The 24,762-nt window shown below is 36.0% G+C and overlaps 15 non-coding genes across 15 annotated transcripts; all 15 read right to left on the bottom strand.

Moving 5' to 3' along the window:
* Positions 1-1,563: 1,563 nt before the first annotated feature.
* On the bottom strand, positions 1,564-1,653 carry TRNAR-UCU (transfer RNA arginine (anticodon UCU)). The gene is given in 2 exon segments: positions 1,564-1,599; positions 1,617-1,653. It is a non-coding gene; the product is annotated as a tRNA-Arg (tRNA).
* A 1,442-nt stretch (positions 1,654-3,095) lies between these two features.
* On the bottom strand, positions 3,096-3,185 carry TRNAR-UCU (transfer RNA arginine (anticodon UCU)). The gene is given in 2 exon segments: positions 3,096-3,131; positions 3,149-3,185. It is a non-coding gene; the product is annotated as a tRNA-Arg (tRNA).
* Positions 3,186-4,628: 1,443 nt separating this feature from the next.
* TRNAT-UGU (transfer RNA threonine (anticodon UGU)) lies at positions 4,629-4,718 on the bottom strand. The gene is given in 2 exon segments: positions 4,629-4,664; positions 4,682-4,718. It is a non-coding gene; the product is annotated as a tRNA-Thr (tRNA).
* A 2,208-nt stretch (positions 4,719-6,926) lies between these two features.
* On the bottom strand, positions 6,927-7,016 carry TRNAR-UCU (transfer RNA arginine (anticodon UCU)). Its single transcript is given in 2 exon segments — positions 6,927-6,962; positions 6,980-7,016. It is a non-coding gene; the product is annotated as a tRNA-Arg (tRNA).
* Positions 7,017-7,693: 677 nt separating this feature from the next.
* Positions 7,694-7,783, bottom strand: TRNAR-UCU (transfer RNA arginine (anticodon UCU)). Its single transcript is given in 2 exon segments — positions 7,694-7,729; positions 7,747-7,783. It is a non-coding gene; the product is annotated as a tRNA-Arg (tRNA).
* Positions 7,784-8,458: 675 nt separating this feature from the next.
* On the bottom strand, positions 8,459-8,548 carry TRNAR-UCU (transfer RNA arginine (anticodon UCU)). The gene is given in 2 exon segments: positions 8,459-8,494; positions 8,512-8,548. It is a non-coding gene; the product is annotated as a tRNA-Arg (tRNA).
* Positions 8,549-9,991: 1,443 nt separating this feature from the next.
* Positions 9,992-10,081, bottom strand: TRNAT-UGU (transfer RNA threonine (anticodon UGU)). Its single transcript is given in 2 exon segments — positions 9,992-10,027; positions 10,045-10,081. It is a non-coding gene; the product is annotated as a tRNA-Thr (tRNA).
* A 2,209-nt stretch (positions 10,082-12,290) lies between these two features.
* TRNAR-UCU (transfer RNA arginine (anticodon UCU)) lies at positions 12,291-12,380 on the bottom strand. The gene is given in 2 exon segments: positions 12,291-12,326; positions 12,344-12,380. It is a non-coding gene; the product is annotated as a tRNA-Arg (tRNA).
* Positions 12,381-13,822: 1,442 nt separating this feature from the next.
* TRNAR-UCU (transfer RNA arginine (anticodon UCU)) lies at positions 13,823-13,912 on the bottom strand. Its single transcript is given in 2 exon segments — positions 13,823-13,858; positions 13,876-13,912. It is a non-coding gene; the product is annotated as a tRNA-Arg (tRNA).
* A 1,442-nt stretch (positions 13,913-15,354) lies between these two features.
* On the bottom strand, positions 15,355-15,444 carry TRNAT-UGU (transfer RNA threonine (anticodon UGU)). Its single transcript is given in 2 exon segments — positions 15,355-15,390; positions 15,408-15,444. It is a non-coding gene; the product is annotated as a tRNA-Thr (tRNA).
* A 2,208-nt stretch (positions 15,445-17,652) lies between these two features.
* TRNAR-UCU (transfer RNA arginine (anticodon UCU)) lies at positions 17,653-17,742 on the bottom strand. Its single transcript is given in 2 exon segments — positions 17,653-17,688; positions 17,706-17,742. It is a non-coding gene; the product is annotated as a tRNA-Arg (tRNA).
* Positions 17,743-19,184: 1,442 nt separating this feature from the next.
* On the bottom strand, positions 19,185-19,274 carry TRNAR-UCU (transfer RNA arginine (anticodon UCU)). Its single transcript is given in 2 exon segments — positions 19,185-19,220; positions 19,238-19,274. It is a non-coding gene; the product is annotated as a tRNA-Arg (tRNA).
* A 1,443-nt stretch (positions 19,275-20,717) lies between these two features.
* On the bottom strand, positions 20,718-20,807 carry TRNAT-UGU (transfer RNA threonine (anticodon UGU)). Its single transcript is given in 2 exon segments — positions 20,718-20,753; positions 20,771-20,807. It is a non-coding gene; the product is annotated as a tRNA-Thr (tRNA).
* Positions 20,808-23,015: 2,208 nt separating this feature from the next.
* Positions 23,016-23,105, bottom strand: TRNAT-UGU (transfer RNA threonine (anticodon UGU)). Its single transcript is given in 2 exon segments — positions 23,016-23,051; positions 23,069-23,105. It is a non-coding gene; the product is annotated as a tRNA-Thr (tRNA).
* A 1,442-nt stretch (positions 23,106-24,547) lies between these two features.
* Positions 24,548-24,637, bottom strand: TRNAR-UCU (transfer RNA arginine (anticodon UCU)). Its single transcript is given in 2 exon segments — positions 24,548-24,583; positions 24,601-24,637. It is a non-coding gene; the product is annotated as a tRNA-Arg (tRNA).
* Between the last annotated feature and the right edge of the window lie 125 nt (positions 24,638-24,762).

Genomic DNA, 24,762 nt, shown 5'->3' with positions numbered 1-24,762 from the left:
GTTCCTTGTTTGAATAAGAAAGTAAAAAATGCGACTCTGGTGGGATTCAAACCGACAACCTTTGAATGACTTTGCCAAATCACTTAGAAGTCCAACGCGCTATCCATTGCGCCACAGAGCCAAATGAAACTCAACTTGCGTGCATTAAGGGATGATCGAAGTTTTGTCAATCCAGTGTTTATTTCACATCATATTATCAAGCCTTCTGCGATACAAGAAAGAATAATTGTTTTCTGAAACATAAAATGTCTGTAGAAGAATCACACTTCTGGGTGAAACCTTGAACTACACCTTTGTTCCTTTAGGGATAAATTCGGAGAATAGGGTATTACTGTATTTTCTTGCAAACTGAATATGTTTGGACAACAATTCCATACCTTAATAAAAAAGAACTGGATAAAAAGTGCAGACATACAATTGGTTAACAATACAAAAACACAAAGAGAATATACCATAAATAGCTTTGAAAGAAGATTTTACTTTATATGTCGCTAGAAACAAATGTCTGAGTGTAGGGTGTCGTGTTTTTGGTCTATCTCATTTACAGCTATTATAACGACAATGTTTCTGAAGGAAGGCTACATTAGGAAAGTGCCAAGTTTCTGGCAGTAATGTTGTATTGCTTATGAGCAATATGTTCCTGTTGCAATGGAAGGCAGACTGCTTTTGATTCAGTTGCATGCTGTATTAGATACATAGGTTCAACTTGGGTCAAATACTAAGATTAAAGCATCGGCCAAAAATAAACATTCCTCACATGCATAATGTTCCTTGTTTGAATAAGAAAGTAAAAAATGCGACTCTGGTGGGATTCAAACCGACAACCTTTGAATGACTTTGCCAAATCACTTAGAAGTCCAACGCGCTATCCATTGCGCCACAGAGCCAAATGAAACTCAACTTGCGTGCATTAAGGGATGATCGAAGTTTTGTCAATCCAGTGTTTATTTCACATCATATTATCAAGCCTTCTGCGATACAAGAAAGAATAATTGTTTTCTGAAACATAAAATGTCTGTAGAAGAATCACATTTCTGGGTGAAACCTTGAACTACACCTTTGTTCCTTTAGGGATAAATTCGGAGAATAGGGTATTACTGTATTTTCTTGCAAACTGAATACGTTGGAACAACAATTCCATACCTTAATAAAAAAGAACTGGATAAAAAGTGCAGCCATACAATTGGTTAACAATACAAAAACACAAAGAGAATATACCATAAATAGCTTTGAAAGAATATTTTACTTTATATGTCGCTAGAAACAAATGTCTGAGTGTAGGGTGTTGTGTTTTTGGTCTATCTCATTTACAGCTATTATAAAGACAATGTTTCTGAAGGAAGGATACATTAGGAAAGTGCAAAGTTTCTGGCAGTGATGTTATATTGCTTATGAGCAATATGTTCCTGTTGCAATGGAAGGCAGACTGCTTTTGATTCAGTTGCATGCTGTATTAGATACATAGGTTCAACTTGGGTCAAATACTAAGATTAAAGCATCGGCCAAAAATAAACATTCCTCACATGCATAATGTTCCTTCTTTGAATTAGAAAGTAAAAAATGCGACTCTGGTGGGATTCGAACCCACAACCTTTGAAGGACTTTGCCAATGTACTTAGAAGTCCAACGCGCTATCCATTGCGCCACAGAGCCAGATGAAAATCCTCTTGCGTACAGTAAGGGATGATCGAAGTTTTGTCAATCCAGTGTTTACTTCACATCACATTATCAAGCCTTCTGGGATACATGAAAGAATGATTGTTTTCTGAAACATAAAATGTCTGTAGCAAGAATCACACTTCTGTGTGAAACCTTGAACTGCACCTTTGTTCGCTTGGGGAGAAATTCAGAGAATACGGTATTACAGTATTTTCTTGCCAAGTGAATAGGTTTGGACAACAATTCCATACCTTAATAAAAAAGAACTGGATAAAAAGTGCAGACATACAATTGGTTAACAATACAAAAACACAAAGAGAATATACCATAAATAGCTTTGAAAGAAGATTTTACTTTATATGTCGCTAGAAACAAATGTCTGAGTGTAGGGTGTCGTGTTTTTGGTCTATCTCATTTACAGCTATTATAAAGACAATGTTTCTGAAGGAAGGATACATTAGAAAAGTGCCAAGTTTCTGGTAGTGATGTTGTATTGCTTATGAGCAATATGTTCCTGTTGCAATGGAAGGCAGACTGCTTTTGATTCAGTTGCATGCTGTATTAGATACATAGGTTCAACTTGGGTCAAATACTAAGATTAAAGCATCGGCCAAAAATAAACATTCCTCACATGCATAATGTTCCTTGTTTGAATAAGAAAGTAAAAAATTTGACTCTGGTGGGATTCGAACCCATAACCTTTGAATGACTTTGCCAATTCACTTAGAAGTCCAACGCACTATCCATTGCGCCACAGAGCCAGATGAAAATCAACTTGCGTACATTAAGGGATGATCGAAGTTTTGTCAATCCAGTTTTACTTCACATCATATTATCAAGCCTTCTGGGATACAAGAAAGAATAATTGTTTTCTGAAACATAAAATGTCTGTAGAAGAATCACACTTCTGGGTGAAACCTTGAACTACACCTTTGTTCCTTTAGGGATAAATTCGGAGAATAGGGTATTACTGTATTTTCTTGCAAACTGAATACGTTTGGACAACAATTCCATACCTTAATAAAAAATAACTGGATAAAAAGTGCAGCCATACAATTGGTTAACAATACAAAAACACAAAGAGAATATACCATAAATAGCTTTGAAAGAATATTTTACTTTATATGTCGGTAGAAACAAATGTCTGAGTGTAGGGTGTCGTGTTTTTGGTCTATCTCCTTTACAGCTATTATAAAGACAATGTTTCTGAAGGAAGGATACATTAGAAAAGTGCCAAGTTTCTGGCAGTGATGTTGTATTGCTTATGAGCAATATGTTCCTGTTGCAATGGAAGGCAGACTGCTTTTGATTCAGTTGCATGCTGTATTAGATACATATGTTCAACTTGGGTCAAATACTAAGATTAAAGCATCGGCCAAAAATTAACATTCCTCACATGCATAATGTTCCTTGTTTGAATTAGAAAGTAAAAAATGCGACTCTGGTGGGATTCGAACCCACAACCTTTGAAGGACTTTGCCAATGTACTTAGAAGTCCAACGCGCTATCCATTGCGCCACAGAGCCAGATGAAAATCCACTTGCGTACAGTAAGGGATGATCGAAGTTTTGTCAATCCAGTGTTTACTTCACATCACATTATCAAGCCTTCTGGGATACATGAAAGAATGATTGTTTTCTGAAACATAAAATGTCTGTAGCAAGAATCACACTTCTGTGTGAAACCTTGAACTGCACCTTTGTTCGCTTGGGGAGAAATTCAGAGAATACGGTATTACAGTATTTTCTTGCCAAGTGAATAGGTTTGGACAACAATTCCATACCTTAATAAAAAAGAACTGGATAAAAAGTGCAGACATACAATTGGTTAACAATACAAAAACACAAAGAGAATATACCATAAATAGCTTTGAAAGAAGATTTTACTTTATATGTCGCTAGAAACAAATGTCTGAGTGTAGGGTGTCGTGTTTTTGGTCTATCTCATTTACAGCTATTATAAAGACAATGTTTCTGAAGGAAGGCTACATTAGGAAAGTGCCAAGTTTCTGGCAGTAATGTTGTATTGCTTATGAGCAATATGTTCCTGTTGCAATGGAAGGCAGACTGCTTTTGATTCAGTTGCATGCTGTATTAGATACATAGGTTCAACTTGGGTCAAATACTAAGATTAAAGCATCGGCCAAAAATAAACATTCCTCACATGCATAATGTTCCTTGTTTGAATAAGAAAGTAAAAAATGCGACTCTGGTGGGATTCAAACCGACAACCTTTGAATGACTTTGCCAAATCACTTAGAAGTCCAACGCGCTATCCATTGCGCCACAGAGCCAAATGAAACTCAACTTGCGTGCATTAAGGGATGATCGAAGTTTTGTCAATCCAGTGTTTATTTCACATCATATTATCAAGCCTTCTGCGATACAAGAAAGAATAATTGTTTTCTGAAACATAAAATGTCTGTAGAAGAATCACACTTCTGGGTGAAACCTTGAACTACACCTTTGTTCCTTTAGGGATAAATTCGGAGAATAGGGTATTACTGTATTTTCTTGCAAACTGAATACGTTTGAACAACAATTCCATACCTTAATAAAAAAGAACTGGATAAAAAGTGCAGCCATCCAATTGGTTAACAATACAAAAACACAAAGAGAATATACCATAAATAGCTTTGAAAGAATATTTTACTTTATATGTCGCTAGAAACAAATGTCTGAGTGTAGGGTGTTGTGTTTTTGGTCTATCTCATTTACAGCTATTATAAAGACAATGTTTCTGAAGGAAGGATACATTAGGAAAGTGCAAAGTTTCTGGCAGTGATGTTATATTGCTTATGAGCAATATGTTCCTGTTGCAATGGAAGGCAGACTGCTTTTGATTCAGTTGCATGCTGTATTAGATACATAGGTTCAACTTGGGTCAAATACTAAGATTAAAGCATCGGCCAAAAATAAACATTCCTCACATGCATAATGTTCCTTCTTTGAATTAGAAAGTAAAAAATGCGACTCTGGTGGGATTCGAACCCACAACCTTTGAAGGACTTTGCCAATGTACTTACAAGTCCAACGCGCTATCCATTGCGCCACAGAGCCAGATGAAAATCCACTTGCGTACAGTAAGGGATGATCGAAGTTTTGTCAATCAAGTGTTTACTTCACATCACATTATCAAGCCTTCTGGGATACATGAAAGAATGATTGTTTTCTGAAACATAAAATGTCTGTAGCAAGAATCACACTTCTGTGTGAAACCTTGAACTGCACCTTTGTTCGCTTGGGGAGAAATTCAGAGAATACGGTATTACAGTATTTTCTTGCCAAGTGAATAGGTTTGGACAACAATTCCATACCTTAATAAAAAAGAACTGGATAAAAAGTGCAGACATACAATTGGTTAACAATACAAAAACACAAAGAGAATATACCATAAATAGCTTTGAAAGAAGATTTTACTTTATATGTCGCTAGAAACAAATGTCTGAGTGTAGGGTGTCGTGTTTTTGGTCTATCTCATTTACAGCTATTATAACGACAATGTTTCTGAAGGAAGGCTACATTAGGAAAGTGCCAAGTTTCTGGCAGTAATGTTGTATTGCTTATGAGCAATATGTTCCTGTTGCAATGGAAGGCAGACTGCTTTTGATTCAGTTGCATGCTGTATTAGATACATAGGTTCAACTTGGGTCAAATACTAAGATTAAATCATCGGCCAAAAATAAACATTCCTCACATGCATAATGTTCCTTGTTTGAATAAGAAAGTAAAAAATGCGACTCTGGTGGGATTCAAACCGACAACCTTTGAATGACTTTGCCAAATCACTTAGAAGTCCAACGCGCTATCCATTGCGCCACAGAGCCAAATGAAACTCAACTTGCGTGCATTAAGGGATGATCGAAGTTTTGTCAATCCAGTGTTTATTTCACATCATATTATCAAGCCTTCTGCGATACAAGAAAGAATAATTGTTTTCTGAAACATAAAATGTCTGTAGAAGAATCACACTTCTGGGTGAAACCTTGAAATACACCTTTGTTCCTTTAGGGAAAATTCGGAGAATAGGGTATTACTGTATTTTCTTGCAAACTGAATATGTTTGGACAACAATTCCATACCTTAATAAAAAAGAACTGGATAAAAAGTGCAGACATACAATTGGTTAACAATACAAAAACACAAAGAGAATATACCATAAATAGCTTTGAAAGAAGATTTTACTTTATATGTCGCTAGAAACAAATGTCTGAGTGTAGGGTGTCGTGTTTTTGGTCTATCTCATTTACAGCTATTATAACGACAATGTTTCTGAAGGAAGGCTACATTAGGAAAGTGCCAAGTTTCTGGCAGTGATGTTGTATTGCTTATGAGCAATATGTTCCTGTTGCAATGGAAGGCAGACTGCTTTTGATTCAGTTGCATGCTGTATTAGATACATAGGTTCAACTTGGGTCAAATACTAAGATTAAAGCATCGGCCAAAAATAAACATTCCTCACATGCATAATGTTCCTTGTTTGAATAAGAAAGTAAAAAATGCGACTCTGGTGGGATTCAAACCGACAACCTTTGAATGACTTTGCCAAATCACTTAGAAGTCCAACGCGCTATCCATTGCGCCACAGAGCCAAATGAAACTCAACTTGCGTGCATTAAGGGATGATCGAAGTTTTGTCAATCCAGTGTTTATTTCACATCATATTATCAAGCCTTCTGCGATACAAGAAAGAATAATTGTTTTCTGAAACATAAAATGTCTGTAGAAGAATCACATTTCTGGGTGAAACCTTGAACTACACCTTTGTTCCTTTAGGGATAAATTCGGAGAATAGGGTATTACTGTATTTTCTTGCAAACTGAATACGTTGGAACAACAATTCCATACCTTAATAAAAAAGAACTGGATAAAAAGTGCAGCCATACAATTGGTTAACAATACAAAAACACAAAGAGAATATACCATAAATAGCTTTGAAAGAATATTTTACTTTATATGTCGCTAGAAACAAATGTCTGAGTGTAGGGTGTTGTGTTTTTGGTCTATCTCATTTACAGCTATTATAAAGACAATGTTTCTGAAGGAAGGATACATTAGGAAAGTGCAAAGTTTCTGGCAGTGATGTTATATTGCTTATGAGCAATATGTTCCTGTTGCAATGGAAGGCAGACTGCTTTTGATTCAGTTGCATGCTGTATTAGATACATAGGTTCAACTTGGGTCAAATACTAAGATTAAAGCATCGGCCAAAAATAAACATTCCTCACATGCATAATGTTCCTTCTTTGAATTAGAAAGTAAAAAATGCGACTCTGGTGGGATTCGAACCCACAACCTTTGAAGGACTTTGCCAATGTACTTAGAAGTCCAACGCGCTATCCATTGCGCCACAGAGCCAGATGAAAATCCACTTGCGTACAGTAAGGGATGATCGAAGTTTTGTCAATCCAGTGTTTACTTCACATCACATTATCAAGCCTTCTGGGATACATGAAAGAATGATTGTTTTCTGAAACATAAAATGTCTGTAGCAAGAATCACACTTCTGTGTGAAACCTTGAACTGCACCTTTGTTCGCTTGGGGAGAAATTCAGAGAATACGGTATTACAGTATTTTCTTGCCAAGTGAATAGGTTTGGACAACAATTCCATACCTTAATAAAAAAGAACTGGATAAAAAGTGCAGACATACAATTGGTTAACAATACAAAAACACAAAGAGAATATACCATAAATAGCTTTGAAAGAAGATTTTACTTTATATGTCGCTAGAAACAAATGTCTGAGTGTAGGGTGTCGTGTTTTTGGTCTATCTCATTTACAGCTATTATAAAGACAATGTTTCTGAAGGAAGGATACATTAGAAAAGTGCCAAGTTTCTGGTAGTGATGTTGTATTGCTTATGAGCAATATGTTCCTGTTGCAATGGAAGGCAGACTGCTTTTGATTCAGTTGCATGCTGTATTAGATACATAGGTTCAACTTGGGTCAAATACTAAGATTAAAGCATCGGCCAAAAATAAACATTCCTCACATGCATAATGTTCCTTGTTTGAATAAGAAAGTAAAAAATTTGACTCTGGTGGGATTCGAACCCATAACCTTTGAATGACTTTGCCAATTCACTTAGAAGTCCAACGCGCTATCCATTGCGCCACAGAGCCAGATGAAAATCAACTTGCGTACATTAAGGGATGATCGAAGTTTTGTCAATCCAGTTTTACTTCACATCATATTATCAAGCCTTCTGGGATACAAGAAAGAATAATTGTTTTCTGAAACATAAAATGTCTGTAGAAGAATCACACTTCTGGGTGAAACCTTGAACTACACCTTTGTTCCTTTAGGGATAAATTCGGAGAATAGGGTATTACTGTATTTTCTTGCAAACTGAATACGTTTGGACAACAATTCCATACCTTAATAAAAAATAACTGGATAAAAAGTGCAGCCATACAATTGGTTAACAATACAAAAACACAAAGAGAATATACCATAAATAGCTTTGAAAGAATATTTTACTTTATATGTCGGTAGAAACAAATGTCTGAGTGTAGGGTGTCGTGTTTTTGGTCTATCTCCTTTACAGCTATTATAAAGACAATGTTTCTGAAGGAAGGATACATTAGAAAAGTGCCAAGTTTCTGGCAGTGATGTTGTATTGCTTATGAGCAATATGTTCCTGTTGCAATGGAAGGCAGACTGCTTTTGATTCAGTTGCATGCTGTATTAGATACATATGTTCAACTTGGGTCAAATACTAAGATTAAAGCATCGGCCAAAAATTAACATTCCTCACATGCATAATGTTCCTTGTTTGAATTAGAAAGTAAAAAATGCGACTCTGGTGGGATTCGAACCCACAACCTTTGAAGGACTTTGCCAATGTACTTAGAAGTCCAACGCGCTATCCATTGCGCCACAGAGCCAGATGAAAATCCACTTGCGTACAGTAAGGGATGATCGAAGTTTTGTCAATCCAGTGTTTACTTCACATCACATTATCAAGCCTTCTGGGATACATGAAAGAATGATTGTTTTCTGAAACATAAAATGTCTGTAGCAAGAATCACACTTCTGTGTGAAACCTTGAACTGCACCTTTGTTCGCTTGGGGAGAAATTCAGAGAATACGGTATTACAGTATTTTCTTGCCAAGTGAATAGGTTTGGACAACAATTCCATACCTTAATAAAAAAGAACTGGATAAAAAGTGCAGACATACAATTGGTTAACAATACAAAAACACAAAGAGAATATACCATAAATAGCTTTGAAAGAAGATTTTACTTTATATGTCGCTAGAAACAAATGTCTGAGTGTAGGGTGTCGTGTTTTTGGTCTATCTCATTTACAGCTATTATAAAGACAATGTTTCTGAAGGAAGGCTACATTAGGAAAGTGCCAAGTTTCTGGCAGTAATGTTGTATTGCTTATGAGCAATATGTTCCTGTTGCAATGGAAGGCAGACTGCTTTTGATTCAGTTGCATGCTGTATTAGATACATAGGTTCAACTTGGGTCAAATACTAAGATTAAAGCATCGGCCAAAAATAAACATTCCTCACATGCATAATGTTCCTTGTTTGAATAAGAAAGTAAAAAATGCGACTCTGGTGGGATTCAAACCGACAACCTTTGAATGACTTTGCCAAATCACTTAGAAGTCCAACGCGCTATCCATTGCGCCACAGAGCCAAATGAAACTCAACTTGCGTGCATTAAGGGATGATCGAAGTTTTGTCAATCCAGTGTTTATTTCACATCATATTATCAAGCCTTCTGCGATACAAGAAAGAATAATTGTTTTCTGAAACATAAAATGTCTGTAGAAGAATCACACTTCTGGGTGAAACCTTGAACTACACCTTTGTTCCTTTAGGGATAAATTCGGAGAATAGGGTATTACTGTATTTTCTTGCAAACTGAATACGTTTGAACAACAATTCCATACCTTAATAAAAAAGAACTGGATAAAAAGTGCAGCCATACAATTGGTTAACAATACAAAAACACAAAGAGAATATACCATAAATAGCTTTGAAAGAATATTTTACTTTATATGTCGCTAGAAACAAATGTCTGAGTGTAGGGTGTTGTGTTTTTGGTCTATCTCATTTACAGCTATTATAAAGACAATGTTTCTGAAGGAAGGATACATTAGGAAAGTGCAAAGTTTCTGGCAGTGATGTTATATTGCTTATGAGCAATATGTTCCTGTTGCAATGGAAGGCAGACTGCTTTTGATTCAGTTGCATGCTGTATTAGATACATAGGTTCAACTTGGGTCAAATACTAAGATTAAAGCATCGGCCAAAAATAAACATTCCTCACATGCATAATGTTCCTTCTTTGAATTAGAAAGTAAAAAATGCGACTCTGGTGGGATTCGAACCCACAACCTTTGAAGGACTTTGCCAATGTACTTACAAGTCCAACGCGCTATCCATTGCGCCACAGAGCCAGATGAAAATCCACTTGCGTACAGTAAGGGATGATCGAAGTTTTGTCAATCAAGTGTTTACTTCACATCACATTATCAAGCCTTCTGGGATACATGAAAGAATGATTGTTTTCTGAAACATAAAATGTCTGTAGCAAGAATCACACTTCTGTGTGAAACCTTGAACTGCACCTTTGTTCGCTTGGGGAGAAATTCAGAGAATACGGTATTACAGTATTTTCTTGCCAAGTGAATAGGTTTGGACAACAATTCCATACCTTAATAAAAAAGAACTGGATAAAAAGTGCAGACATACAATTGGTTAACAATACAAAAACACAAAGAGAATATACCATAAATAGCTTTGAAAGAAGATTTTACTTTATATGTCGCTAGAAACAAATGTCTGAGTGTAGGGTGTCGTGTTTTTGGTCTATCTCATTTACAGCTATTATAACGACAATGTTTCTGAAGGAAGGCTACATTAGGAAAGTGCCAAGTTTCTGGCAGTAATGTTGTATTGCTTATGAGCAATATGTTCCTGTTGCAATGGAAGGCAGACTGCTTTTGATTCAGTTGCATGCTGTATTAGATGCATAGGTTCAACTTGGGTCAAATACTAAGATTAAATCACCGGCCAAAAATAAACATTCCTCACATGCATAATGTTCCTTGTTTGAATAAGAAAGTAAAAAATGCGACTCTGGTGGGATTCAAACCGACAACCTTTGAATGACTTTGCCAAATCACTTAGAAGTCCAACGCGCTATCCATTGCGCCACAGAGCCAAATGAAACTCAACTTGCGTGCATTAAGGGATGATCGAAGTTTTGTCAATCCAGTGTTTATTTCACATCATATTATCAAGCCTTCTGCGATACAAGAAAGAATAATTGTTTTCTGAAACATAAAATGTCTGTAGAAGAATCACACTTCTGGGTGAAACCTTGAACTACACCTTTGTTCCTTTAGGGATAAATTCGGAGAATAGGGTATTACTGTATTTTCTTGCAAACTGAATATGTTTGGACAACAATTCCATACCTTAATAAAAAAGAACTGGATAAAAAGTGCAGACATACAATTGGTTAACAATACAAAAACACAAAGAGAATATACCATAAATAGCTTTGAAAGAAGATTTTACTTTATATGTCGCTAGAAACAAATGTCTGAGTGTAGGGTGTCGTGTTTTTGGTCTATCTCATTTACAGCTATTATAACGACAATGTTTCTGAAGGAAGGCTACATTAGGAAAGTGCCAAGTTTCTGGCAGTAATGTTGTATTGCTTATGAGCAATATGTTCCTGTTGCAATGGAAGGCAGACTGCTTTTGATTCAGTTGCATGCTGTATTAGATACATAGGTTCAACTTGGGTCAAATACTAAGATTAAAGCATCGGCCAAAAATAAACATTCCTCACATGCATAATGTTCCTTGTTTGAATAAGAAAGTAAAAAATGCGACTCTGGTGGGATTCAAACCGACAACCTTTGAATGACTTTGCCAAATCACTTAGAAGTCCAACGCGCTATCCATTGCGCCACAGAGCCAAATGAAACTCAACTTGCGTGCATTAAGGGATGATCGAAGTTTTGTCAATCCAGTGTTTATTTCACATCATATTATCAAGCCTTCTGCGATACAAGAAAGAATAATTGTTTTCTGAAACATAAAATGTCTGTAGAAGAATCACATTTCTGGGTGAAACCTTGAACTACACCTTTGTTCCTTTAGGGATAAATTCGGAGAATAGGGTATTACTGTATTTTCTTGCAAACTGAATACGTTGGAACAACAATTCCATACCTTAATAAAAAAGAACTGGATAAAAAGTGCAGCCATACAATTGGTTAACAATACAAAAACACAAAGAGAATATACCATAAATAGCTTTGAAAGAATATTTTACTTTATATGTCGCTAGAAACAAATGTCTGAGTGTAGGGTGTTGTGTTTTTGGTCTATCTCATTTACAGCTATTATAAAGACAATGTTTCTGAAGGAAGGATACATTAGGAAAGTGCAAAGTTTCTGGCAGTGATGTTATATTGCTTATGAGCAATATGTTCCTGTTGCAATGGAAGGCAGACTGCTTTTGATTCAGTTGCATGCTGTATTAGATACATAGGTTCAACTTGGGTCAAATACTAAGATTAAAGCATCGGCCAAAAATAAACATTCCTCACATGCATAATGTTCCTTCTTTGAATTAGAAAGTAAAAAATGCGACTCTGGTGGGATTCGAACCCACAACCTTTGAAGGACTTTGCCAATGTACTTAGAAGTCCAACGCGCTATCCATTGCGCCACAGAGCCAGATGAAAATCCTCTTGCGTACAGTAAGGGATGATCGAAGTTTTGTCAATCCAGTGTTTACTTCACATCACATTATCAAGCCTTCTGGGATACATGAAAGAATGATTGTTTTCTGAAACATAAAATGTCTGTAGCAAGAATCACACTTCTGTGTGAAACCTTGAACTGCACCTTTGTTCGCTTGGGGAGAAATTCAGAGAATACGGTATTACAGTATTTTCTTGCCAAGTGAATAGGTTTGGACAACAATTCCATACCTTAATAAAAAAGAACTGGATAAAAAGTGCAGACATACAATTGGTTAACAATACAAAAACACAAAGAGAATATACCATAAATAGCTTTGAAAGAAGATTTTACTTTATATGTCGCTAGAAACAAATGTCTGAGTGTAGGGTGTCGTGTTTTTGGTCTATCTCATTTACAGCTATTATAAAGACAATGTTTCTGAAGGAAGGATACATTAGAAAAGTGCCAAGTTTCTGGTAGTGATGTTGTATTGCTTATGAGCAATATGTTCCTGTTGCAATGGAAGGCAGACTGCTTTTGATTCAGTTGCATGCTGTATTAGATACATAGGTTCAACTTGGGTCAAATACTAAGATTAAAGCATCGGCCAAAAATAAACATTCCTCACATGCATAATGTTCCTTGTTTGAATAAGAAAGTAAAAAATTTGACTCTGGTGGGATTCGAACCCATAACCTTTGAATGACTTTGCCAATTCACTTAGAAGTCCAACGCACTATCCATTGCGCCACAGAGCCAGATGAAAATCAACTTGCGTACATTAAGGGATGATCGAAGTTTTGTCAATCCAGTTTTACTTCACATCATATTATCAAGCCTTCTGGGATACAAGAAAGAATAATTGTTTTCTGAAACATAAAATGTCTGTAGAAGAATCACACTTCTGGGTGAAACCTTGAACTACACCTTTGTTCCTTTAGGGATAAATTCGGAGAATAGGGTATTACTGTATTTTCTTGCAAACTGAATACGTTTGGACAACAATTCCATACCTTAATAAAAAATAACTGGATAAAAAGTGCAGCCATACAATTGGTTAACAATACAAAAACACAAAGAGAATATACCATAAATAGCTTTGAAAGAATATTTTACTTTATATGTCGGTAGAAACAAATGTCTGAGTGTAGGGTGTCGTGTTTTTGGTCTATCTCCTTTACAGCTATTATAAAGACAATGTTTCTGAAGGAAGGATACATTAGAAAAGTGCCAAGTTTCTGGCAGTGATGTTGTATTGCTTATGAGCAATATGTTCCTGTTGCAATGGAAGGCAGACTGCTTTTGATTCAGTTGCATGCTGTATTAGATACATATGTTCAACTTGGGTCAAATACTAAGATTAAAGCATCGGCCAAAAATTAACATTCCTCACATGCATAATGTTCCTTGTTTGAATTAGAAAGTAAAAAATGCGACTCTGGTGGGATTCGAACCCACAACCTTTGAAGGACTTTGCCAATGTACTTAGAAGTCCAACGCGCTATCCATTGCGCCACAGAGCCAGATGAAAATCCACTTGCGTACAGTAAGGGATGATCGAAGTTTTGTCAATCCAGTGTTTACTTCACATCACATTATCAAGCCTTCTGGGATACATGAAAGAATGATTGTTTTCTGAAACATAAAATGTCTGTAGCAAGAATCACACTTCTGTGTGAAACCTTGAACTGCACCTTTGTTCGCTTGGGGAGAAATTCAGAGAATACGGTATTACAGTATTTTCTTGCCAAGTGAATAGGTTTGGACAACAATTCCATACCTTAATAAAAAAGAACTGGATAAAAAGTGCAGACATACAATTGGTTAACAATACAAAAACACAAAGAGAATATACCATAAATAGCTTTGAAAGAAGATTTTACTTTATATGTCGCTAGAAACAAATGTCTGAGTGTAGGGTGTCGTGTTTTGGTCTATCTCATTTACAGCTATTATAAAGACAATGTTTCTGAAGGAAGGATACGTTAGAAAAGTGCCAAGTTTCTGGCAGTGATGTTGTATTGCTTATGAGCAATATGTTCCTGTTGCAATGGAAGGCAGACTGCTTTTGATTCAGTTGCATGCTGTATTAGATACATAGGTTCAACTTGGGTCAAATACTAAGATTAAAGCATCGGCCAAAAATAAACATTCCTCACATGCATAATGTTCCTTGTTTGAATAAGAAAGTAAAAAATGCGACTCTGGTGGGATTCAAACCGACAACCTTTGAATGACTTTGCCAAATCACTTAGAAGTCCAACGCGCTATCCATTGCGCCACAGAGCCAAATGAAACTCAACTTGCGTGCATTAAGGGATGATCGAAGTTTTGTCAATCCAGTGTTTATTTCACATCATATTATCAAGCCTTCTGCGATACAAGAAAGAATAATTGTTTTCTGAAACATAAAATGTCTGTAGAAGAATCACACTTCTGGGTGAAACCTTGAACTACACCTTTGTTCCTTTAGGGATAAATTCGGAGAATAGGGTATTACTGTATTTTCTTGCAAACTGAATACGTTTGAACAACAATTCCATACCTTAATAAAAAAGAACTGGATAAAAAGTGCAGCCATCCAATTGGTTAACAATACAAAAACACAAAGAGAATATACCATAAATAGCTTTGAAAGAATATTTTACTTTATATGTCGCTAGAAACAAATGTCTGAGTGTAGGGTGTTGTGTTTTTGGTCTATCTCATTTACAGCTATTATAAAGACAATGTTTCTGAAGGAAGGATACATTAGGAAAGTGCAAAGTTTCTGGCAGTGATGTTATATTGCTTATGAGCAATATGTTCCTGTTGCAATGGAAGGCAGACTGCTTTTGATTCAGTTGCATGCTGTATTAGATACATAGGTTCAACTTGGGTCAAATACTAAGATTAAAGCATCGGCCAAAAATAAACATTCCTCACATGCATAATGTTCCTTCTTTGAATTAGAAAGTAAAAAATGCGACTCTGGTGGGATTCGAACCCACAACCTTTGAAGGACTTTGCCAATGTACTTACAAGTCCAACGCGCTATCCATTGCGCCACAGAGCCAGATGAAAATCCACTTGCGTACAGTAAGGGATGATCGAAGTTTTGTCAATCAAGTGTTTACTTCACATCACATTATCAAGCCTTCTGGGATACATGAAAGAATGATTGTTTTCTGAAACATAAAATGTCTGTAGCAAGAATCACACTTCTGTGTGAAACCTTGAACTGCACCTTTGTTCGCTTGGGGAGAAATTCAGAGAATACGGTATTACAGTATTTTCTTGCCAAGTGAATAGGTTTGGACAACAATTCCATACCTTAATAAAAAAGAACTGGATAAAAAGTGCAGACATACAATTGGTTAACAATACAAAAACACAAAGAGAATATACCATAAATAGCTTTGAAAGAAGATTTTACTTTATATGTCGCTAGAAACAAATGTCTGAGTGTAGGGTGTCGTGTTTTTGGTCTATCTCATTTACAGCTATTATAACGACAATGTTTCTGAAGGAAGGCTACATTAGGAAAGTGCCAAGTTTCTGGCAGTAATGTTGTATTGCTTATGAGCAATATGTTCCTGTTGCAATGGAAGGCAGACTGCTTTTGATTCAGTTGCATGCTGTATTAGATACATAGGTTCAACTTGGGTCAAATACTAAGATTAAATCATCGGCCAAAAATAAACATTCCTCACATGCATAATGTTCCTTGTTTGAATAAGAAAGTAAAAAATGCGACTCTGGTGGGATTCAAACCGACAACCTTTGAATGACTTTGCCAAATCACTTAGAAGTCCAACGCGCTATCCATTGCGCCACAGAGCCAAATGAAACTCAACTTGCGTGCATTAAGGGATGATCGAAGTTTTGTCAATCCAGTGTTTATTTCACATCATATTATCAAGCCTTCTGCGATACAAGAAAGAATAATTGTTTTCTGAAACATAAAATGTCTGTAGAAGAATCACACTTCTGGGTGAAACCTTGAAATACACCTTTGTTCCTTTAGGGAAAATTCGGAGAATAGGGTATTACTGTATTTTCTTGCAAACTGAATATGTTTGGACAACAATTCCATACCTTAATAAAAAAGAACTGGATAAAAAGTGCAGACATACAATTGGTTAACAATACAAAAACACAAAGAGAATATACCATAAATAGCTTTGAAAGAAGATTTTACTTTATATGTCGCTAGAAACAAATGTCTGAGTGTAGGGTGTCGTGTTTTTGGTCTATCTCATTTACAGCTATTATAACGACAATGTTTCTGAAGGAAGGCTACATTAGGAAAGTGCCAAGTTTCTGGCAGTAATGTTGTATTGCTTATGAGCAATATGTTCCTGTTGCAATGGAAGGCAGACTGCTTTTGATTCAGTTGCATGCTGTATTAGATACATAGGTTCAACTTGGGTCAAATACTAAGATTAAAGCATCGGCCAAAAATAAACATTCCTCACATGCATAATGTTCCTTGTTTGAATAAGAAAGTAAAAAATGCGACTCTGGTGGGATTCAAACCGACAACCTTTGAATGACTTTGCCAAATCACTTAGAAGTCCAACGCGCTATCCATTGCGCCACAGAGCCAAATGAAACTCAACTTGCGTGCATTAAGGGATGATCGAAGTTTTGTCAATCCAGTGTTTATTTCACATCATATTATCAAGCCTTCTGCGATACAAGAAAGAATAATTGTTTTCTGAAACATAAAATGTCTGTAGAAGAATCACATTTCTGGGTGAAACCTTGAACTACACCTTTGTTCCTTTAGGGATAAATTCGGAGAATAGGGTATTACTGTATTTTCTTGCAAACTGAATACGTTGGAACAACAATTCCATACCTTAATAAAAAAGAACTGGATAAAAAGTGCAGCCATACAATTGGTTAACAATACAAAAACACAAAGAGAATATACCATAAATAGCTTTGAAAGAATATTTTACTTTATATGTCGCTAGAAACAAATGTCTGAGTGTAGGGTGTTGTGTTTTTGGTCTATCTCATTTACAGCTATTATAAAGACAATGTTTCTGAAGGAAGGATACATTAGGAAAGTGCAAAGTTTCTGGCAGTGATGTTATATTGCTTATGAGCAATATGTTCCTGTTGCAATGGAAGGCAGACTGCTTTTGATTCAGTTGCATGCTGTATTAGATACATAGGTTCAACTTGGGTCAAATACTAAGATTAAAGCATCGGCCAAAAATAAACATTCCTCACATGCATAATGTTCCTTCTTTGAATTAGAAAGTAAAAAATGCGACTCTGGTGGGATTCGAACCCACAACCTTTGAAGGACTTTGCCAATGTACTTAGAAGTCCAACGCGCTATCCATTGCGCCACAGAGCCAGATGAAAATCCACTTGCGTACAGTAAGGGATGATCGAAGTTTTGTCAATCCAGTGTTTACTTCACATCACATTATCAAGCCTTCTGGGATACATGAAAGAATGATTGTTTTCTGAAACATAAAATGTCTGTAGCAAGAATCACACTTCTGTGTGAAACCTTGAACTGCACCTTTGTTCGCTTGGGGAGAAATTCAGAGAATACGGTATTACAGTATTTTCTTGCCAAGTGAATAGGTTTGGACAACAATTCCATACCTTAATAAAAAAGAACTGGATAAAAAGTGCAGACATACAATTGGTTAACAATACAAAAACACAAAGAGAATATACCATAAATAGCTTTGAAAGAAGATTTTACTTTATATGTCGCTAGAAACAAATGTCTGAGTGTAGGGTGTCGTGTTTTTGGTCTATCTCATTTACAGCTATTATAAAGACAATGTTTCTGAAGGAAGGATACATTAGAAAAGTGCCAAGTTTCTGGTAGTGATGTTGTATTGCTTATGAGCAATATGTTCCTGTTGCAATGGAAGGCAGACTGCTTTTGATTCAGTTGCATGCTGTATTAGATACATAGGTTCAACTTGGGTCAAATACTAAGATTAAAGCATCGGCCAAAAATAAACATTCCTCACATGCATAATGTTCCTTGTTTGAATAAGAAAGTAAAAAATTTGACTCTGGTGGGATTCGAACCCATAACCTTTGAATGACTTTGCCAATTCACTTAGAAGTCCAACGCACTATCCATTGCGCCACAGAGCCAGATGAAAATCAACTTGCGTACATTAAGGGATGATCGAAGTTTTGTCAATCCAGTTTTACTTCACATCATATTATCAAGCCTTCTGGGATACAAGAAAGAATAATTGTTTTCTGAAACATAAAATGTCTGTAGAAGAATCACACTTCTGGGTGAAACCTTGAACTACACCTTTGTTCCTTTAGGGATAAATTCGGAGAATAGGGTATTACTGTATTTTCTTGCAAACTGAATACGTTTGGACAACAATTCCATACCTTAATAAAAAATAACTGGATAAAAAGTGCAGCCATACAATTGGTTAACAATACAAAAACACAAAGAGAATATACCATAAATAGCTTTGAAAGAATATTTTACTTTATATGTCGGTAGAAACAAATGTCTGAGTGTAGGGTGTCGTGTTTTTGGTCTATCTCCTTTACAGCTATTATAAAGACAATGTTTCTGAAGGAAGGATACATTAGAAAAGTGCCAAGTTTCTGGCAGTGATGTTGTATTGCTTATGAGCAATATGTTCCTGTTGCAATGGAAGGCAGACTGCTTTTGATTCAGTTGCATGCTGTATTAGATACATATGTTCAACTTGGGTCAAATACTAAGATTAAAGCATCGGCCAAAAATTAACATTCCTCACATGCATAATGTTCCTTGTTTGAATTAGAAAGTAAAAAATGCGACTCTGGTGGGATTCGAACCCACAACCTTTGAAGGACTTTGCCAATGTACTTAGAAGTCCAACGCGCTATCCATTGCGCCACAGAGCCAGATGAAAATCCACTTGCGTACAGTAAGGGATGATCGAAGTTTTGTCAATCCAGTGTTTACTTCACATCACATTATCAAGCCTTCTGGGATACATGAAAGAATGATTGTTTTCTGAAACATAAAATGTCTGTAGCAAGAATCACACTTCTGTGTGAAACCTTGAACTGCACCTTTGTTCGCTTGGGGAGAAATTCAGAGAATACGGTATTACAGTATTTTCTTGCCAAGTGAATAGGTTTGGACAACAATTCCATACCTTAATAAAAAAGAACTGGATAAAAAGTGCAGACATACAATTGGTTAACAATACAAAAACACAAAGAGAATATACCATAAATAGCTTTGAAAGAAGATTTTACTTTATATGTCGCTAGAAACAAATGTCTGAGTGTAGGGTGTCGTGTTTTTGGTCTATCTCATTTACAGCTATTATAAAGACAATGTTTCTGAAGGAAGGCTACATTAGGAAAGTGCCAAGTTTCTGGCAGTAATGTTGTATTGCTTATGAGCAATATGTTCCTGTTGCAATGGAAGGCAGACTGCTTTTGATTCAGTTGCATGCTGTATTAGATACATAGGTTCAACTTGGGTCAAATACTAAGATTAAAGCATCGGCCAAAAATAAACATTCCTCACATGCATAATGTTCCTTGTTTGAATAAGAAAGTAAAAAATGCGACTCTGGTGGGATTCAAACCGACAACCTTTGAATGACTTTGCCAAATCACTTAGAAGTCCAACGCGCTATCCATTGCGCCACAGAGCCAAATGAAACTCAACTTGCGTGCATTAAGGGATGATCGAAGTTTTGTCAATCCAGTGTTTATTTCACATCATATTATCAAGCCTTCTGCGATACAAGAAAGAATCATTGTTTTCTGAAACATAAAATGTCTGTAGAAGAATCACACTTCTGGGTGAAACCTTGAACTACACCTTTGTTCCTTTAGGGATAAATTCGGAGAATAGGGTATTACTGTATTTTCTTGCAAACTGAATACGTTTGAACAACAATTCCATACCTTAATAAAAAAGAACTGGATAAAAAGTGCAGCCATACAATTGGTTAACAATACAAAAACACAAAGAGAATATACCATAAATAGCTTTGAAAGAATATTTTACTTTATATGTCGCTAGAAACAAATGTCTGAGTGTAGGGTGTTGTGTTTTTGGTCTATCTCATTTACAGCTATTATAAAGACAATGTTTCTGAAGGAAGGATACATTAGGAAAGTGCAAAGTTTCTGGCAGTGATGTTATATTGCTTATGAGCAATATGTTCCTGTTGCAATGGAAGGCAGACTGCTTTTGATTCAGTTGCATGCTGTATTAGATACATAGGTTCAACTTGGGTCAAATACTAAGATTAAAGCATCGGCCAAAAATAAACATTCCTCACATGCATAATGTTCCTTCTTTGAATTAGAAAGTAAAAAATGCGACTCTGGTGGGATTCGAACCCACAACCTTTGAAGGACTTTGCCAATGTACTTACAAGTCCAACGCGCTATCCATTGCGCCACAGAGCCAGATGAAAATCCACTTGCGTACAGTAAGGGATGATCGAAGTTTTGTCAATCAAGTGTTTACTTCACATCACATTATCAAGCCTTCTGGGATACATGAAAGAATGATTGTTTTCTGAAACATAAAATGTCTGTAGCAAGAATCACACTTCTGTGTGAAACCTTGAACTGCACCTTTGTTCGCTTGGGGAGAAATTCAGAGAATACGGTATTACAGTATTTTCTTGCCAAGTGAATAGGTTTGGACAACAATTCCATACCTTAATAAAAAAGAACTGGATAAAAAGTGCAGACATACAATTGGTTAACAATACAAAAACACAAAGAGAATATACCATAAATAGCTTTGAAAGAAGATTTTACTTTATATGTCGCTAGAAACAAATGTCTGAGTGTAGGGTGTCGTGTTTTTGGTCTATCTCATTTACAGCTATTATAACGACAATGTTTCTGAAGGAAGGCTACATTAGGAAAGTGCCAAGTTTCTGGCAGTAATGTTGTATTGCTTATGAGCAATATGTTCCTGTTGCAATGGAAGGCAGACTGCTTTTGATTCAGTTGCATGCTGTATTAGATACATAGGTTCAACTTGGGTCAAATACTAAGATTAAATCATCGGCCAAAAATAAACATTCCTCACATGCATAATGTTCCTTGTTTGAATAAGAAAGTAAAAAATGCGACTCTGGTGGGATTCAAACCGACAACCTTTGAATGACTTTGCCAAATCACTTAGAAGTCCAACGCGCTATCCATTGCGCCACAGAGCCAAATGAAACTCAACTTGCGTGCATTAAGGGATGATCGAAGTTTTGTCAATCCAGTGTTTATTTCACATCATATTATCAAGCCTTCTGCGATACAAGAAAGAATAATTGTTTTCTGAAACATAAAATGTCTGTAGAAGAATCACACTTCTGGGTGAAACCTTGAACTACACCTTTGTTCCTTTAGGGATAAATTCGGAGAATAGGGTATTACTGTATTTTCTTGCAAACTGAATATGTTTGGACAACAATTCCATACCTTAATAAAAAAGAACTGGATAAAAAGTGCAGACATACAATTGGTTAACAATACAAAAACACAAAGAGAATATACCATAAATAGCTTTGAAAGAAGATTTTACTTTATATGTCGCTAGAAACAAATGTCTGAGTGTAGGGTGTCGTGTTTTGGTCTATCTCATTTACAGCTATTATAAAGACAATGTTTCTGAAGGAAGGATACATTAGAAAAGTGCCAAGTTTCTGGTAGTGATGTTGTATTGCTTATGAGCAATATGTTCCTGTTGCAATGGAAGGCAGACTGCTTTTGATTCAGTTGCATGCTGTATTAGATACATAGGTTCAACTTGGGTCAAATACTAAGATTAAAGCATCGGCCAAAAATAAACATTCCTCACATGCATAATGTTCCTTGTTTGAATAAGAAAGTAAAAAATGCGACTCTGGTGGGATTCAAACCGACAACCTTTGAATGACTTTGCCAAATCACTTAGAAGTCCAACGCGCTATCCATTGCGCCACAGAGCCAAATGAAACTCAACTTGCGTGCATTAAGGGATGATCGAAGTTTTGTCAATCCAGTGTTTATTTCACATCATATTATCAAGCCTTCTGCGATACAAGAAAGAATAATTGTTTTCTGAAACATAAAATGTCTGTAGAAGAATCACACTTCTGGGTGAAACCTTGAACTACACCTTTGTTCCTTTAGGGATAAATTCGGAGAATAGGGTATTACTGTATTTTCTTGCAAACTGAATACGTTTGAACAACAATTCCATACCTTAATAAAAAAGAACTGGATAAAAAGTGCAGCCATACAATTGGTTAACAATACAAAAACACAAAGAGAATATACCATAAATAGCTTTGAAAGAATATTTTACTTTATATGTCGCTAGAAACAAATGTCTGAGTGTAGGGTGTTGTGTTTTTGGTCTATCTCATTTACAGCTATTATAAAGACAATGTTTCTGAAGGAAGGATACATTAGGAAAGTGCAAAGTTTCTGGCAGTGATGTTATATTGCTTATGAGCAATATGTTCCTGTTGCAATGGAAGGCAGACTGCTTTTGATTCAGTTGCATGCTGTATTAGATACATAGGTTCAACTTGGGTCAAATACTAAGATTAAAGCATCGGCCAAAAATAAACATTCCTCACATGCATAATGTTCCTTCTTTGAATTAGAAAGTAAAAAATGCGACTCTGGTGGGATTCGAACCCACAACCTTTGAAGGACTTTGCCAATGTACTTACAAGTCCAACGCGCTATCCATTGCGCCACAGAGCCAGATGAAAATCCACTTGCGTACAGTAAGGGATGATCGAAGTTTTGTCAATCAAGTGTTTACTTCACATCACATTATCAAGCCTTCTGGGATACATGAAAGAATGATTGTTTTCTGAAACATAAAATGTCTGTAGCAAGAATCACACTTCTGTGTGAAACCTTGAACTGCACCTTTGTTCGCTTGGGGAGAAATTCAGAGAATACGGTATTACAGTATTTTCTTGCCAAGTGAATAGGTTTGGACAACAATTCCATACCTTAATAAAAAAGAACTGGATAAAAAGTGCAGACATACAATTGGTTAACAATACAAAAACACAAAGAGAATATACCATAAATAGCTTTGAAAGAAGATTTTACTTTATATGTCGCTAGAAACAAATGTCTGAGTGTAGGGTGTCGTGTTTTTGGTCTATCTCATTTACAGCTATTACAACGACAATGTTTCTGAAGGAAGGCTACATTAGGAAAGTGCCAAGTTTCTGGCAGTAATGTTGTATTGCTTATGAGCAATATGTTCCTGTTGCAATGGAAGGCAGACTGCTTTTGATTCAGTTGCATGCTGTATTAGATACATAGGTTCAACTTGGGTCAAATACTAAGATTAAATCATCGGCCAAAAATAAACATTCCTCACATGCATAATGTTCCTTATTTGAATAAGAAAGTAAAAAATGCGACTCTGGTGGGATTCAAACCGACAACCTTTGAATGACTTTGCCAAATCACTTAGAAGTCCAACGCGCTATCCATTGCGCCACAGAGCCAAATGAAACTCCACTTGCGTGCATTAAGGGATGATCGAAGTTTTGTCAATCCAGTGTTTATTTCACATCATATTATCAAGCCTTCTGCGATACAAGAAAGAATAATTGTTTTCTGAAACATAAAATGTCTGTAGAAGAATCACACTTCTGGGTGAAACCTTGAACTACACCTTTGTTCCTTTAGGGATAAATTCGGAGAATAGGGTATTACTGTATTTTCTTGCAAACTGAATATGTTTGGACAACAATTCCATACCTTAATAAAAAAGAACTGGATAAAAAGTGCAGACATACAATTGGTAAACAATACAAAAACACAAAGAGAATATACCATAAATAGCTTTGAAAGAAGATTTTACTTTATATGTCGCTAGAAACAAATGTCTGAGTGTAGGGTGTCGTGTTTTGGTCTATCTCATTTACAGCTATTATAAAGACAATGTTTCTGAAGGAAGGATACATTAGAAAAGTGCCAAGTTTCTGGTAGTGATGTTGTATTGCTTATGAGCAATATGTTCCTGTTGCAATGGAAGGCAGACTGCTTTTGATTCAGTTGCATGCTGTATTAGATACATAGGTTCAACTTGGGTCAAATACTAAGATTAAAGCATCGGCCAAAAATAAACATTCCTCACATGCATAATGTTCCTTGTTTGAATAAGAAAGTAAAAAATTCGACTCTGGTGGGATTCGAACCCATAACCTTTGAATGACTTTGCCAAATCATTTAGAAGTCCAACGCGCTATCCATTGCGCCACAGAGTCAGATGAAAATCAACTTGCGTGCATTAAGGGATGATCGAAGTTTTGTCAATCCAGTGTTTATTTCACATCATATTATCAAGCCTTCTGCGATACAAGAAAGAATAATTGTTTTCTGAAACATAAAA

This window comes from Ambystoma mexicanum (assembly GCF_040938575.1).
Source record: "Ambystoma mexicanum isolate Mex_15411 chromosome 12 unlocalized genomic scaffold, UKY_AmexF1_1 Mex_chr12_unloc.1, whole genome shotgun sequence".
NCBI classification, from domain to species: Eukaryota; Metazoa; Chordata; class Amphibia; order Caudata; family Ambystomatidae; genus Ambystoma; species Ambystoma mexicanum.
Note: the sequence above shows the minus strand (reverse complement) of the source record. Positions and strands in the feature narration are given on the sequence as shown.